The sequence below is a fragment of the Myotis nattereri genome (genome assembly GCF_964212035.1).
Source record: "Myotis nattereri genome assembly, chromosome: 5".
In the NCBI taxonomy this organism is placed as follows: domain Eukaryota; kingdom Metazoa; phylum Chordata; class Mammalia; order Chiroptera; family Vespertilionidae; genus Myotis; species Myotis nattereri.
The window spans coordinates 101787010-101803400 of record NC_138080.1 but is presented as its reverse complement, the minus strand read 5'-3'; the positions used below and the strand labels follow the sequence as shown (position 1 = coordinate 101803400).

General features: G+C 42.1%; 1 protein-coding gene across 3 annotated transcripts in view; it reads right to left on the bottom strand.

Annotated features, from left to right (window-relative positions):
- The window catches only part of TENM2 (teneurin transmembrane protein 2), a gene marked incomplete at its 5' end in the record, with an annotated part of 1189887 nt that overhangs the window by 598857 nt on the left and 574639 nt on the right, over positions 1-16391 (bottom strand). The gene's annotated exons all lie outside the window — the stretch shown is intronic.

Here is a 16391-nt window from a genome sequence, read left to right as displayed (position 1 = left end):
AGAGGAAGAGAATTATGAGTGCTCAAAAGGCTGGTGGCAGTAGAGTGTTGGTGATTAGAACAAAATTAATTTAATGCAGATCAAGTAGGGATCAATATTGGCTAGTAGCAGTCTAGGAGTTAATGGACTAAAATTATACATTAATTTTTGTAAACACTTTAATTTGAAATAATGTAAGACTCAGAGTTGCAAAAATAGTGCAGAGAGTTCTTGTGTAGCCTGCAGCCATTCTTTTCCAATGGTATGTTACATAACCAGAGTACATGATCAAAACCAGGTTTACTATTCAGTAAACCACAGACCTTATTCAAATTTCACCACTTTTTACAATAATTCTATGTGTGTGTGTGTGTGGGTGTAACTATGGAATTTTATTTTGACTACACAGGAATTTTAAAATGCATAGAAAATAGGTAAAAAAATGGCATCTCAAGGCAACACATTTTAGAGGTTAGGGAACCCAACAATAAATTAAAACTAGGGCACCTACTGGAAAAACAAAACAAAACACTATCGTTTCCAACACAGCAGCTCTGCCCCATCTGAAATTCAAAGCCATGCTTGCGTAATATGTATGGCTGGTTGTATAACGAAGTTTCAAACTGAGACTTGCATTTGTGCAGGCACCGGAGGAGAGGTAGATATGCAAACTGGGAAACCAGATAATGATCCCAGGTGGTTTCCCACAGCACAAATGCTCAGTCTAAGTGAGAGGAATGAGGAACCTACATTCTCAAATACTTCAGGTGTGAATGTAAACTAACAAGAAACAAAAGTACCTGGAGAAATTGTCAGCTCAGAGGAGCACACATTGTCCTTTTTATATCTGCGAAAACCAAAAGAGGAAGAAAACAATGAAGCTGTTTCCACATGTTTTCTTGACAGCAAAAAGAATGGCAGCCCTCCATCCCCTTTCTCCCTCCATTTCTCTCTTCCTTCCCTTGTTTCTTATTCAGGAATAATTTTGAAGAAAAATTGAAGATCTGGCTTTCATAATACTTGTATAGCCTTTTAAATAAATGCATACATGCTCATAATTACAAGGAAGGCGTTTGCTATTGTGCATTTGCTGTGGAATTTAAATTAAAAACCAAAAGGGGGTTTTCAGGAACACAGCAGAATTGCTTTTTTAATAATAGATTCGGCTCCTCTAATCCATTCTTAATCTAATTAAGACAATGGAAAGCATAGGCTGCCATCTCACAAAGTGGCAAGGATGCTATAAACAGAGTGTAATAAAGTGATCAGTTCACACCCCATCAAATTTACTCACAGTCTGAATAACTGCTCTTATTTTCTGTTTCATTTTTACAAGCGAACAAATGTTTCATTTGATTTCCACAGCTTCCTCTTTAGATCTGTCCTGGGCTGTGGGACTTCCAGTTCTGGAAAGCGTGTCCTATCTGGTGATGCGACACCCAGTGTGGGATTACAGAATCCAACACATTGATGCGAACATCCCCAATAAGCAAATATAATAATTAAGTAGCAAACCTTTGGCAGTGAAAACAGCAATGGTGTTATTAATACCCACACGGGCAGCAAAACAAACAGCATTGATGTAATTTAATTAAATGATTTTATGATTGTGTATTCTTTGCAAGCTCAGCTGATTATCCTTAGACAAGCATTTAAATAGGGAAGCTAAGATTCTATCTAATGGTCTTTCATTCAAATATTCCTTAGAGAGAAAAAAAGGTGCATATGTTTTTTAATCAAAGCAGAAATGGAGTAATGGAGAAAAAGAATGAACTGGTTTTGTCTCTATTTCCATCACCGACATAAGAGATATTAAGGGGATGAAGGTTCAGTCCAATCGGTGTTACTTCTCTTGCCTTTCTTTTTGTTCTCGAGTGATGAGAAACTCTGGGAGAAAATGGACTGTTTGCTGTTTCCCTTCATTATAATTAAGAGTATCAATGATGACATGAAAGAGTCACAAAAGTCTGCCATGTCACAGTCTGAGTCCTTCCTCCCACCACTGCCGGAATCCATGGGAGGCCAACTGGAAAATCCCCTATATTCTGAAATTGTAGCACCCAAAAGCACCATCCTTTGCTGTTTGTTTTTGTAGAAGCAAGATTACAGTGAATAATCACTGACAGTAGAGACCACAGGAGTCAAGGGGGCTCACTCTCAGGATCAAAGACCTACAACTTGCCAATTACTTTGTTAAAAACAAAGCAAACCAAAAACAGCCAACCAGGAATCACACCTGTTTGTCAGGAGATACTAGCAGTCAACTTCCCAATCCCTGAGTCTGGATAAGAGTCTGATAATATTTACTGTCCACTAATCCTTAAGGAAGATTCGTAGAGATAACAAGATATTTCTGAACATACAGGACAAAAAAAAAAATCGCCCCACCCCATATTATTCACAGTAACAGGGTGGTCCAGAATAGAAATATTGTTATAATAAAACTCCTTATTAGGAGACAAAATGTATGTTTTGTTCCAAAGATAAAGTAGTTTGGAATGTTTATGAGGACTGTCAGATGCTCCATGCATCTTCCATAAATTATAATTCCACCCTTAGATTCCTCATTTACATGAAATAACAAAAAAGGATGCTGAACCCCCACAGTAAGATAAAGGCAGCTTTTGCTTCCAGTAGGAGCCATAAATGACGATAAAGTGCATGGATAAACGAGAGAGACACCCTCTCACATACTTGATGCGATCTTTGTGCTTTTTCTGTGGGACAATGAAAGGAGGAAGGGGGATGAGGGGCACGTGAGCTTTTTGGACACGATTGCTATGGGGTCTGGTTTGCAGGAACCTGGAAGTGACTTGCTCAATGCGCCCAGCGTGCCCACTGCTCCTTGTTCATTCACACATTTCTCGTCTCTTCCCATGGCCTACAGATCCTTGTGGATCTGGCTGTGTTTCATCCTCATGCAATCAGAAAACTACAGGCTGGGAAATCTTTTTACTTCCCACAATCCTTAAAGCCACTCCTCTAGATCCAACCTGGGAGTGTTTTCCATTTTCCAAATATCAATGCCAAATGAGATTTTCTGTCTTGTGTGAATTAACAGGTCACACACTTAACCCTTGTCTTATAATAAGTACAGGTGATAGAATGATGAGAAACTCACCAAAGCACAGAACTATGGGGCCTGGTTCCTGACCTACAGCCACCTGCCTGCATGACCTTGAGGAACTTAGAAGGGGACCCCGACCTTCTTTCTGGGGGAAGGTTTGCACAAATGCAAAATGTGGGGATCTGATTAGAGCTAAAGTAACAAAATGGCCCACTATGGGCCAAAAAATGCCTGCAGACAAGTATTGTTCATCTCATTAACATTTCTTTGAATTAGTTAATGATATTCAAAATCTATGAACTTTCTCAGAAAAGTCAGATAGTATTATGTTCTTGGTGGTGGTGTCTATTTTTTAAAAAATATTTTTTATTGACTTTTAGAGATAGGGAGAGTAAGAGAGAGAAACAGCGAATTGAGAGTGAAACATTGGTTGGCCACCTCCCACACCCCCACTACCGGAGATTGAGCTGCAACCTGGGCCCTGACCTGGAATCGACCTGGCACCCCTTTGGTGCACGGGACAATGCCCAACCAACTGAGCCACACTGGCCAGGGCTATTTTGTGTTTTGTTTTGTTTTTAAAGCTGGCATATCCTCAGTTACACCAGCTGGACCTGAGCAGCAGTGCCCGCTCTCCCAGCCCACTCTGGTCATGCCAGTTATCCGTCCAGACAAGACAAAGTACATTCGCCTGAATTAGGAATCTGAAAACACTGAACTCAATCATCTGTACAGTTTCTTAAAATTTTAAAAATCTAATTTATTATTGATTGAATTTCAATTTTTCATGCCTAAGCCAAGATACAGAAAAAGAAAACAAACAATAAAAATTAACAATTTTCTCTACGCAGAGTGATAATTTCTAGATAAAATTTCTTCCACAGTTGTGTTTTGAAAACATACTTAGGTTTTTCACTTATGAATGATTTCTTTAAAGCGGTGTTAAAAACATGACACTAACTTTCATATAAACATACAAAGCTTGGCTTATTTTCTTCTTCAGAGAGAAAAGGGACGAAAATGACACGAGGCTTAACCCTATATCAGCTCCCTACAATGTTTTACAAATGAACTGCCCAGTGCTGGCAGGACATCAACCTGCCTTCTGTGTGCTGGTACTTGGGTTCGTGCAGCTTCTTTAAAAATGTATTTTTTTTATTGATTTCAGAGAGGAAGGGAGAGGGAGAGAGAGGTAGAAACATCAATGATGAGAAAGAGAGATAATCATTGATTGGCTGCCTCCTGCACTCCCCACACTGGTGATCAAGCCTACAACCCGGGCATGTGCCCTGCCCGGGAATCGAACCCAGACCTCCTGGTTCATAGGTCATTGCTCAACTAGTGAGCCACACCAGCTGGGCATGTGCCCCTCACTTTTGTCAGTGGGCTGGCTCCTGGAGTCATTGTATCCAGGATTGGTTGATGTAGGCGGGAACTTCAAGTTCAATTACCATCTCTACAGATGAACAAACTGATCTAAAAGGTATTGTCCGTTACCTGACCCCCTGTCTCTGCCCCATCCTAGGTAGAAAACTCTGGACATAGTAAGAATCCCTTAAAGTCTCCATGTGTTCATTTGTCAATTAGCAATATTGGTAACCTCCAGCTCACAACACAGTTGGACAATTAAATGAATGTGTGTGAAGCACTTTACGAAGTCCTGCTATGTAATAACAATAGCTAACATTCATTGACCTCACGTTGTCCTCACAGTGACTCTATGAGATAAGTAATACCATTATCCTGACCTTACAAATTACATAATTGAGGTACCTAGAGGTCAAGTGACCTACCCACAGTCACAGAGTAGGAGGTGGAGCCAGCATTTGAATTTACAGAGTCTGACAGGAGAGCCTGGGGTTTAAGCATTTTGTTCTTTGGATCATGCTCTTGGTATAGCGTTTAATAGTTGAGAGTTGTGGTTAATTTTAATAAGGAAATTATATTTATAACCAGACCTGATTCTTCCATGCATGTCTCTACCTGCTCAGATATGCCTGAAGGACGTTTTTATTCATGACCCTTTGCCTTAACTGTAGTCCAAATTTTCCAAGTTTATATTGAGCACAAATGTATCTATTTTTCTTACTGGAAACTCTGGTAAGACATTTCCATTTCTGAATAAGCCTCTTGCAGTTTTTCCAAATGCCACCATTTGGAAAACCTTAGAGTTGAATGCTGCCACACTTGTCACTGGATGGTCTCATGTCATCCATGAGGTCAGAGAGAAGTCATACATTCAAGTTCTCCTCAAAACATTCCACATGCCAGGGATGTGCTACGTCAATGTAGCATGCTTGTAGTCATTGTATGAAAACAGTTTGTCAAATACAATTCACTGAGTCCAATTGAAATTAATGAAGGGTGTAAAAATGACAGCTATCTGACATATTTCAAATCTCAGTTTGACATTTACAACCTTTGAAAGTTATTTTTAAAAGTAGCAGTGTTTAAAATGTATTGAATATATCATATGCCACTAAGGCACTGATGGATGGTTGGGTGTGTAGCTAAGGAAATTAACACAGAGCCACATTCTCTAGCTTTAAAAAAAATCATGCAATGTGTCTGGACATAAAGGAAATAAGGCAAGGTATCTTAGGAAAATTAAATACATCCCCCCTTCTGTCTATCTTGTTTTGGAGGTGCGTACTCACTTCCCTGGAAAGATATGTCTCCATGGACAATGGGATCCGGGTAGAAACGGGCCCATGTCAGCTTCGTGAAGGAGGGATGGGAGAAGGGAGCAATGGATGGTGGAGGCAGCTCTGGTTAGGAGGCATTGCGCGGCTATGAGCAATACATGAGGGAAGCAAAAGAAGTGAGCAGGGCTGGACTTGGAGAACTTGGGTTTCAGTCCTGGCTCCCACAATATGACTCTGGACAGCACACCATGACTATATTTTTCACTTGTAAAATAAAATAAAACTGGGACAAACATGGGGTTATTAGTGCTCAATTGAGACAAATGTAGATGAAATTACTTCAGAGTATCTGGGACACGGTTCTAAATGTGAACTGTTATCATTCAATCTACAAGTTCAGTATCCTCAAACTATCTCTTCATCAAGACCTTCTTGATACAACTCTCCCTTCCTCCCAGGATGGCATCTCAATGCGACAGTATTACAGTGTTGCTGATGTAGGCACGTGCAAGAAGAGAGGGTGAGGGTCTGTGGGTGGAGGCAGCCTTCTTCTTCAGCACCACCAGTAGGCAACCCTACGCCCGGGCTTTCCCTATCTTCTCCCAGCAAGACACTAAGCTCTAGGGAGCTACCAGGGGGGCCAGACCAAGTGGGGACCCCACACCCCTGTTTCAACCATGAATGCTCCTCTTTGATCTATTTCATATATTCCCATATGAAAAGAAATCTGCTATTAATGAAAGAAAAGTGAGAAATATTGATATATTCAATGCCTCTATAATCTAAAAAGAGTTACAGGATAAAGAGTAATCATTGAGAATAAGATCGAGAAAATGAATAGGATCCAGTAACATAAAGCCCTGGGGCATAGTCAGAAGGTTATGGTGAAGTGGATGTTTTGGAAGGCCTGCAGTTATTGGTCGACAGATGTATTCTTATAAACTAATCCACATTAAACCTGTGGGAGGCCAAGACTTCCCTTGGTAATCCCAGAGCTTAGTCCAAGGCCGGGCACATAATAAGTGTACAAAAAATCTGATGAATGAATGAATTTATGAGGGATTATCTTCTTAGGAATCAGAGAGGGTTTCATCCATTGAGGTTTACTGGTTCAGGGATCTGAGTAGGTTGCAAAGGAGAACTAATTATAGATCACCTATTTCTCTAGGAAAAGGACACTGATAGTAACTGAAATGTCCAATGGGAATAAACCAGCGCAAACATCCGGAAACATTAATCTAAGACTTTTGGAATAAAATAAAAAAGGAATCAAATTCTTAAGAAGTGCTGCTTTATTCAACTTAGCCCATCTCAAGCTGACCACTCCAGCCTGTTTCATCCCTTAGAGCAGTGCATTCACAAGAACCCAAAGGGGGGCCTTTCATGGCTCAACAGATGGAACAGCAGAGCACAGCAAGGTTCAGATTCAACACAGCAATCCCATACCTTCCCAGTACCAGAAGTTCACTCTCTCAAACCAGTATTTAGAGTAGTTGATTCTACCTTATAAAGTACAGTCAGATAAAAGTTTTCTACCCAGTCTGTTCCTTTTCTTTACTTTGGTTTCTCCATTTTTCAAAAATCCTAAATAAAGTTTTTTAAAAAAATCTTTTGATAAAGAAGAGAGAGAAGTCTAATTCAAACTGACTAGCGAAAGATGTGGGGAGAAGGAAAGGATGACTTGGAAATAGAGTTAGGAAGCAGCAGTGTGTGGCCCACATGGAGTCAGCTCCACAGTGTATACTTTATTGGAATATCAGTGACAATGTGGACTTGAGTCAATGGGCATGGACTAGAAATGCAAATCTCCTGTACATATATCCTGGGCAATAACCTTTTGGTTTCTCAGTTTTGTCATCTCGAAAATGGGAATAAGGGTTCATGGCCAGCCTGCCTCTAAAGGTTGTTCTGGCTGAGTGATGAAACAAGTGCATGCATAACACATGAGGCTTCATGCAAAGCCTGCACCTGTGAAGGCCAAGATGACAGAAAGAAACATTCATATCCCACCTCTTTCACATGATTTTCTTATGTATCCCTGTGTTCGTTGCAGCGTTATTTACAATAGCCATGATTTAGAAGCAGCCTAAGTGCCCGTTAGTAGATAAGTGAATAAAAAATGCTGTGGTACATTTACACAATGGAATACTACTCAGCCACAAAAAGGAAGGAAATCTTACCTTTTGTGACAGCACGGATGGACACGGAGAGCGTTAGGCTAAGTGAAGTAACCTAGTCAAAGACAAGTACCATATGATTTCACTTATATGTGGAATCTAATGAACAAAATAAACGTAAAAAATAAAACAAAACAGAAACTGACTCATAGATGCATAGGGCAAACTGACAGCTATCAGAGGGGATGGTGGACTTGGTGGAAAATGTGAAGGGATTAAGTAAAGAAAAAAAAAAACCTCATAGACACAGACAACAGCATGGTGATTACCAGAGGGAAAGGGGGGTTGGAGAGGTAGAAGTGGGTGAAGGGGAGGTACATGGTGATGGAAGGAGACTTGACGGGGATGGTGAACACACAATACCATATAGATGATGCTGTATAGAATTGTATGCCTGGAACCTATATACTTTTATCAACAAACATCACCACAATAAATTTGATTTAAAAAAAAAGAAAAAGGAAAAATAAAGAGAGTGAAGGGTAGGATGTTCCCTCACAAATAACAGAGAATTGTTCCATTCATTTTTTTAAATTATTTTTTACAAATTTAAAGTTTATAGGGTCTGGATAAGCTCAACTGAAAATCTTGCTATTGCCTCTCTGGCCACAAAGAAATGGCAGCAGTCACTAAACAGCAAAGTCACCAAAAAAAAAAAAAAAAATCAACTCTGTCCTCCTTCCAAGAAAAGACCCATGGGTGTCCCACCTGACAAGCTTTCAATACCCCTCTTTAACCAAAGCACAAATGCATTCTCAACAAACACTGGACAACCCTTCCCAAAAAATTGTGTTTTGTTTTTTGTGGGTTTTTTTTTTTGCAAATCTGTAGGCTCCTGCGGGACACAAAGCAACAAGCGCTAGTCCATTAGTATGACAGGTAGCGCTCCTACTAACAACTGCTTTTTACTCCCTCTGACAAATGTGCTTGGTGCCAGGGCTGACGTTTGTGTGGTAATCAGGAGTGATGGAGAGGGGACGTCGGCGCTGCCGAAAGTGCCCCCCGATTTAATGTGAACGATTTGTCAAACGGGCTGTGATAGCAATGCTGTCAGGCCCGCGCAGGGAAGCACTCTGTCATCTTTGCGCCAACCAAGGTCACTTTGGCAGCGAGCGGAGGGCTCTCGCCAAGGAAATTTTCATGTTTATCGGCGACGCACATGGCCTACTTTCCCAACTTGTTTTCCCTTCTATTAACAGATAACCATCTCAGGCTTTGAGAGACACTCCCCTGGAGAGAAGCCTGTTACAAGACTGTCCCCAGGGCAAGCCACTTGGCATCACTGAGCGCCAAACACACGGGTTACAAACAGAAAAGCCGGGAGCCCATGTGAACCAAATTCATGGGGATGTCTTTGTTCCTTGCTGAATACAGCGATCACTTATTCATTTCAAAGGAAATGTTGACGATGCTAGGGTACTCATTGTTAGCACTGTATTGGGCAGGACTTCCGGTTTTACACCATGACCTTCTGAGGCTCCCATGCATCAAAAGAACCAGGTTAGATGTGGTCTTCGCACAATGCCTTGTCCAAAACAAAACAAAAAAAGGGAAGAAGGGTAGGTAAAAGAAAAGGGAGGGCATTCTCTGTTATTAATCAAAAGAAGCAACAGAGTCTGTAAAGGAGGGTGGGTGACATGTCCTTGTTTCCTTGTCTGTCATATTCTTTCTGGCTTCGTCACTGCTCTGGGCATCTCTCCTAGTCTAGACTAGCAGCAACACAGGGCAGGGACCGTGACTTACTGAATTTTGTATCATTACCATCCAGCGCAGTATCTGCTCAGTAAATATTGATAGCACGGATGACTGTAATCCATAGAAACCAATGCCAGAAATACTGAGCGAGAGGAAACAAGGATCTGTGCCAGGGATTGCCAACTGGGTGCCAGCACAGTGCTGCATTTTGTTTGTGGATGAACAAAAAGCAATGGTTTTGTGGATGGAGGAGATGGAGTATAGGGCTCAAAGGGATGGTCATCAACGGGCAGCGTGCAGGCCAAATGGGGCATCTGGCGAAATGTTTAGTCTCTGTGGGTGTGTGTTTAAATTAGTTACTAACATTTAAATATTGGGAGCTTTTACCTAAAAGCATGCATTTTGGATTTTCAGAGGGATGATCTGGCTAGCCTGGACCGAGGACAAACAGCTGCCCCTTTAGATGGCATTCACTCTCTAGCTCTGCCAGCCCTGAGGGTCGAATGCCACCTGCCACTTGTCACAGTGTCCGCCCTATTACTTTTCTAATAGTAGGAAGGCATTTCTCTCTACTGTGTCTCCATCAAAAGTGGCTCAGAGCAGTGAATGTTTTTTCTCACAGCTACATGCTTCCCTCTTTCCTCTTTTACATGATTTGTGAGTACAGGGACTCGTGAGCGACACTGTCTTGTGGGAATGCCTTCCTGGCATATTCAGAGCACCAGCGGTTCCAATTCAGGGCCACCAGAATACCTGGCTGTTAAAAGGTCTGAGCAACAACACTTAAAGTACAAGTTTCATCTGAAGCAGCTCATCAAAGAAAGATAGTATATTAAGACTGCAAGTTATCTACACTAATAAAAGACAAACATGCCAACTGACCATACTTTCGCTACGCCTTAAGCCACGCCCACCAGCCAATCAGAGTGACTATATGCAAATTAACCCAACCAAGATGGCTGCCAGCAGCCATGGAGCTGGAGCAAGCAGGAGGCTTAGCTGCCCCAATGATGGAGGAAGCCAGGCTTCCAAGCTGCCACGGCCAGCTCTGAGCTCCATTCAAAGCAACAAAGTTTCAATTATAGAAGGTAAATAAATCCCAGAATAAAAAAAGAAAAATAAAAAAAGGAGAGGCTGGGAGCTTCCATTGCTGGGGGGCTTGGCCAGCCTGAAAACAGCACTCAGCCACTCAGCCAGGCTGGCCAGGCACCCCAGTGGGACCCTCCCCCCACCCTAAAGGGGGTGTGGCCAGCCTGCAAACAGCCATCAGCCCCTCACCCAGGCTGGCCAAACCTCCATGGGGTGAGGGTCCCCACGGGGGTGGGGGGGCTTGACCAGCCTGTGAACAGCCATCAGCCCCTCACCCAGGCTGGCCAGGCACCCCAGTGGGGACTCCCACACTGAAGGGGATGTGACCAGCCTGAAAACACCCATCAGCCCCACACTCAGGCTGGCCAGGCACCCCAGTGGGGACCCCCACACTGAAGGGGGTGTGACCAGCTGCAAACAGCCATCAGCCCCTCACCCCGGCTGGCCAGGCACCCCAGTGGGGACCCCCACCCTAATGGGGGTGGAACCAGCCTGCAAACACCCGTCAGTCCCTCACCCAGGCTGGCCAGGCACCCCAGCGGGACCCCCACCCTGATCCTTGACACCCTTCAGGGCAAACCAGCTGGCCCCCAACCATGCACCAGGCCTCTATCCTATATAGTAAAAGGGTAATATGCAAACTGACCCTAACAGCAGAAAGACTTGGAATGACTGGTCACTATGACACACACTGACCACCAGGGGGCAGACACTCAATGCAGGAGCTGCCCCCTGGGGGGTCAGTGGGCTCCCCTGGGGAGCTCTGCTCAGCCACAAGCCAGGCTGACGGCTGCCAGTACAGTGGTGGTGATGGAAGCCTCTCCTGCCTCCTCAGCAGTGCTAAGGATGTCCGACTGCAGTTTAGGCCTGCTCCCCGCTGGCAAGTGGGCATCCCCTGAGGGGTCCCAGACTGCAAGAGGGCATAGGCCGGGCTGAGGGACACCCCCAAGTGCACAAATTTTTGTGCACCGGGCCTCTAGTATTTTCATAACGCTTGAGAGATAACCAATCCTTTAATATCTATAATCTCATGTAGTCTTCAGCAGAGCTAGTAAATACCATTCTCATTTTTTCAGATGAGAAAATCAAGGCTTTAAGTAAAGTTGCATCACTAGCAGGCCTGATGAAAATATTAAATCTGAACTTCACAGGCTAAGACATTTCTTAAAGGTCCATAAATGATTTTAATATACAGCCAGGGTTGAGATACAGTCCCTAAGTCTAAAGGACTGAATGTTTGTGTTTGTCCAAGATTCATGTGTTGAAGCCTTAACTCAAAAGGAGGCGGGGCTTTGGGGAGGTGAACAGGTTTGGGTAAAATCATGAAAATAGGTCTTCATGATGCTTTTTGTGCCCTCATAACAGGAGACCAGAGAGCTTCCCCTTCCTCTGTCTCTATTCCTCTTCCTCTCACTCTCCTTACACTTTCTGCATTCTCTCTTCCTCTTCCCCTCCTCCTGTCATTACCATGTGAAAACATAGAAAGAAGGTAGCAGTTTGTAAACCAAGGTAGAACCCAACCATGCTGACACCTTGCCCTGAGACTCCTAACCACTAGAACTGTGAGAAATACTGTCTATTGGTTAAATAACCCAGTCTATAGTATTCTGTTATGGCTGCACTAGCTGACCAATACATTTAGATTGCAAATTCCTCCTGCCACCACCTCTTAGATTAAAGCCATGCAACAGAGATGTCTTGGCTCAAAGTCCAGGGCAGGCTGAAGGGATATAGGAAGAGGTAGAGTATTGGAAATGGCTCTGGGCTAGGCCTCAAGAGATTGGACTTCTGGTCCCTGACCTAGCAATCCAGACCTCGTTGTGTAATAAGGGATATCTGATTGGAATGAGTGGTTTTTCAAGTGACTGAATGTATGAGAATCCCCTGGGGGAGCTTTTAACACTAAGAATTTCCCTTGCTTTTACCCTTAATCTGGGATTACAGATTCTGATCTCTTGCGTGGCACCCAAATATACATATTTTTTAAAAGTTCATCTCAGGATTCTGATATACACTCCCACCTGAGAGTCTTGCATGAGATGATAAAGACCCTCCAGTGGTCACAATCTAATAGAAAAAATGCCCAGTGTACCTCATGCATGGGTAGGTGCAATTACAGGAAGAGGGTGTGGTTATACAAAACATACATATACTGGTAGTTCAAAATGAGTGCCCATTAGTGAGTTTCATTGGATTTGATGTAGAAATTGATCACTGTGTGATATCTATTCTACTCCAAAGAAGAAAAGAACTAGTTCAACACATAATCCTCAGGCACCCATGCAGGTGGCCTAATTATGCGCAGTGGCAGTGACCCCAGGGGAACCTTTTTCAGTGGGGACATATGGCTATATTTAAAGGGAGCACTCTGGGATGAATAGTTATTCACTGGCCCTTTTTGGATAATGTGACTTATTTTAACCATGGTCTCTGACAGTCACAGTGTTCCCTATACTGAATGTTTATTTGGTCTTCATATCCTTATATCCAGTGTATCGACAAAAGCTGATTCATAGTAGGTTCTTAATATCAAGTGATAAATAAATAGTAAAAAAAAAAAAAGAAATTGAAAAATGGACTACTTCTGTTTCCACACTGCAGTATACCAAAGTGGTCTTTAAAAAAAAATGAACATCCAATCATTCATTACATTCACCTGTTTACAATTCCATACATTCTCCATGACCTACAGCATCCATCATACAGGGAAGCACTCAGTCTACTTCACGAGCATGAGCTGGCCTGGACAACACCTTTGGTTTTCTCTCTCACTGCACTGACAAGAGATGACCTTGTTGTTAATGGCAGTTCAAGGAACACACCTTATTGCATGCCTCCAAGTCTTTGAGCAAACCACTTCTTTCTGCCTGGCATATCATCTTCCTGTTCACTTCCCCAACACCTTGCAAAATTCATCTCCATGAAATATTCATGAATCTGTACAAGTAGATTGAAGAATCACTCCTTTTCTCCTTGCATCATCCACAGATTTCACTCATGGTGCATCTTTATACCAGGTGTGCATCTTTCTTCCCTAATAGTCTGTAAACCACTAGAAGCTTGGACTTAGATTTCCTTTTAGCCCTGGCATCAGCCAAAAGAATTGCAATCACCCACCAAAAACACGCTGATACATTCCATTTCCACCCTGGTGCCCTGGTATCAGGAACATACTCAAGAGGACTTATTCTTCATGGATCGGGAAAACAGTGAGGGGTTTTTGAAGGAGAAACCTTATAGAAATCTAAATCCAACATAAGAACTTACTTATAAACACAGAAACCTACTAGATACTTAGATCACAAGAAAGCTGCCCCAAAAGATTTATAGTGACTAAAGCACTTAAAAAAACCTCCTGGTGACAAGCCAACACAATATTGATCTTCAATATCAATTTGTAATACAAAGGAGGAGATTGAGACAAATGCCCCAATGCCCCATTTTATCAATGAAATGGTAATTCACTAATTACTAACTACTCAATTTGAGCCTCTAGGTCAGCCGTGGGCAAACTACAGCCTGCAGGCCAACTACAGCCTGTGGGCCGGATCTGACCCGTTTGAAATGAATAAAACTATTGAAAAAAAAAGACCATACCCTTTTATGTAATGATGTTTACTTTGAATTTATATTGTTCACACAAACAGTCCATCCATGCTTTTGTTCCGGCCCTCCGGTCCAGTTTAAGAACCCATTGTGGCCCTGGAGTCAAAAAGTTTGCCCACCCCTGCTCTAGGCTCAAAGTTAAGTCTTAACTTACTAACTTATTTTACCTGCTGTTGTTTTAATTGTAGGGTGTGGACTCATTCTAACTTCTACCATTTTTGAAGAATATTTTTTGATCTCCTACTATGTGCCAGAAATTATTTCAGTAGTAAGCAGGGTTGACGGGTCCTACTCTCATGTTTCCTGTTTGTCATTTTCTTTTAATATCATTCTACCAATTTTAGTCTTTTCAAATTCAGTGCTTTAAGAAAATTTTAAACAAGCTCGTATTATTTTAGTTCACCCTAATCAGGGCTCTGAGTTATAAAAATGGAGAAATTCATAGCACCACCCTGAAACACACTTCAAAAACACACGCCATATGTTACATGAAACTCCAGATCAAGTAAAGGAGGTACTTAATGGAAAATAAAGCACTCTATATAATTTATCTTTCATTTCACACTGTGATGTTCACAGTCCCTCTGCTAACTCTTATTTGCAAGATCTCTGTCTTTAGCAGGGCTTGGGGTACAGATCCTTCCTGCTTCCTCCACATCACCCATGGATGAAAATGATTCGACGGTCTTAAAGAATAGTTTTAAGTATCCTGCAATTATTTCTTAACCTAAAATTTTATTTTCTATTGCCCAGAAGTGAGCTGTGACATCTGAAAGCCAACACAAACTTCCTCCCTGAAATAGATGATGTTAAACAATTCAGGGAAACACTGCTGATCTAAGTTTTACTGATAAAACCTGAAATCATATTATCACCTCACAGTACCTAATGAAATTGAAGAAACCATATGGTCTATTACTTCATTACTAATCCATAACATGGGGGGAAATGACATTCAAGGTGGTTGAGTTTCTAGTGATACTTAAGTTTCTACATCCTTCTCTCATACCTAGCTTCCTCTTCTTCATGTATATTTAACCTAGTGGATCTCTTTGTGATCTTCTAGATGCAAGAATCCGAAACATCAAAGTCATGCCCTTCTGGGATCCATGGCCTTGATGTTTCTTGGAAAGCCTTACCATAATTATTCCCATGACAGCCTCCCTCTGTCACCCAGGTCTCAGTTCAATTGGTCCTGTTTTTAAGCGTCCTTCCTTCCATGACTATCATCTTTAAGGGCACCCTCCTCATGACCAATTACTATCATATCACTCTGTATTTATTTAGTTTATAGCCTTTATCTCTTCAAAATTATCTTTTTTCCCCTTGCTTATGTGTTTATTTTTCTCTCCTTTCAGGCCCTGGCGGCTGACAGAATGTAAGTTCCATTGATCGAAGTTTCTTTGTCTGGCTTGTTCTCTAGCTCTCTCTTATTGCATCATCAGAATCGAGGAAAGTATGCACTCAATTCATAGCAAGAGAGAGGATAGATGACTTCATATGAGTTTAAAAACATTCATAAGGAGGCAATTTCCTCTTCAACGGACTTGAGCAAAGAGTCTAAAATACTCTCTACAACATATACCCTTCCCACCCACCCGCCAAAGCATATCTGACCAAAACCATGACCCAGAACACTCAATCTTCAGCAGAAAGTGATAAAGAAATATTTTTTTCTTTGCTCTGCTCTCATCAATAATGAAAAATACAGATGGTGAGCCAATGGAAGGGATGGAGGGGTGGCGCCCACATGCCTTACAGATGGCCTGCACAGGGCTTTCTACGAGGCAGTGAGTTAAAAGGTCCTGGATGTCAATTGGAAAGGAGAAGGAGCAGAAAATTGTTTGACTCATTGTTCTTTCTTTAGTGAGAAATAAAATGAGAGAAAAACAACAAGGAGCTGCTGAGGAATGTAGAATCCCAAAACACTCAATTATTCTTGATACCACAAAACTGCAGGGACAGGAATCTGGAGACTCATGAAAATGCCAGAGGAAACAGAGCTGATGGCAACTTGAAAGCTTATAGCTGTATTCATGGCAAAGGCATCCCACATTTCCTCGAAACAAAGGCTTCCTTCTCTGGGTTGTTTTAATTCTGTAAGTGCCTCCTTTGGCTTCCCCTTCCTTCTCT